The 1,458-nt window shown below is 34.9% G+C and overlaps 1 protein-coding gene across 2 annotated transcripts in view; it reads left to right on the top strand.

Annotated features, from left to right (window-relative positions):
* LOC118735328 overlaps window positions 1–1,458 on the top strand; it is a 126,288-nt gene that overhangs the window by 63,679 nt on the left and 61,151 nt on the right. The gene's annotated exons all lie outside the window — the stretch shown is intronic.

Raw genomic sequence — 1,458 nt, 5'->3', positions numbered from 1 at the left:
GCTGCTTATTCCTTGAAATCGTTGTTGCATTTGCATGTTTGTTTACATTTTCTGCTGAACAGTGATTGTTATAGGTGGGATTTGGTGGGATTGATTAACCTACCAATCAATCTTGGTTGTTTGCTGAACAGTGATTGTTATAGGTGGGATTGATTAAACAACCTACCAATCAATCTTGGTTGTTTGGTATAAACACAGGGTTGAATATCTCATACTTAAATAGCAAAATTGGCTATTTAAGTGCAGACTAAATGTATGATCTGAAAAGGAATAGTGGAAATTAATCAACAATCTCTATCTAAGTAGGCCATCTGAAATCGGGCCTAACAGTTGCTAAATTTGAAAACTTTCAAATTCATTATTTCAGGCTTTCAACACATACTCCTACAATAGTTATCTACCCTTTCGCTAGTTTTATGAATGCATGCAAAAAACGAGTTAGGCATCATGTTATCCAAAATGTGCGTGTTGATCTTGTCACGCAAACGAAGGGACCCAAGGTTCTAGGTCGCCTCCGAATTGCAAGCGATCAGAGGTTTGGAAATGCGACGACCACAGGTCGGGAATTGCGTAGAGCAACATTTGCTGGAACTTTATGTGGGATCTGGATGACAGTCTTCCTAAAATAATTTTGAAAAATTTATTGAAATAGTAACTCTTCTGACTATGAATTTTTGAGGAAAATTATCCTTCTTGACTATTTTAATAAAAATATTTAACAAAACGAAGAAAAGTTTAACATTTTAAGAGGCAATTTTGCTTAAATTTAAGCAAAACGGCAACGCTGGTTCCACAGGGTGTTGTTCTAATATAATTCCCGTTGAGAACGTTCCCGACAGTTTTTTTCTCACTTTCGATCTTGTGAAAACACTCGTTTCGGTTTGGGGTTTTAAGCATTCTTGGGAGCAAAACTACAAGACCCGCACTTAGTTTCGATCATACCTTTTGCTCTCGGTCCCTGCTTTACCGGAGCTCCTCAGAATGGTCAATTCAGTGTGTCGGGTATTATTCAATACATTGCAGTATTTTTCATGCTTTGAATATCTTGAGTGCTCTTCTAACGTAGATTTGCGATAGTTAGTGCCTGTATTTTCTAAAAAATTAATGTAAGAATTTATGCCAAGCTTTGGAAAAAGAACCTATTCCAAAATTATTTTTTGTTATAGTTAAAAGTTTTTGATATCCTTTGGATCTGTTGTTCCATATTAATAATAGTACATTTATGTATCACTAATTTATGAAATGTCTTCACACCAACATTCACTAGAATAGTATGGTGAAAAATAAAGGAAAATATAAAAATTAAGTTCTTAAGAACTTTCCATATAAAGTGGGCATCATAACCACCCCAATATGTTTAGTCCAACTCTGTAAATCTAGATATTTTGATTGGCGTGTAAAACGACTTGCATGCAAAGTATAGAAGAAAGTAACTTTTTATTGCTGCGTGAATCACAT

The sequence above is a fragment of the Rhagoletis pomonella genome, unplaced genomic scaffold, assembly GCF_013731165.1.
Source record: "Rhagoletis pomonella isolate Grant_MI unplaced genomic scaffold, Rhpom_1.0 Rhpom_scaffold_00003, whole genome shotgun sequence".
NCBI classification, from domain to species: Eukaryota; Metazoa; Arthropoda; class Insecta; order Diptera; family Tephritidae; genus Rhagoletis; species Rhagoletis pomonella.
Note: the sequence above shows the minus strand (reverse complement) of the source record. Positions and strands in the feature narration are given on the sequence as shown.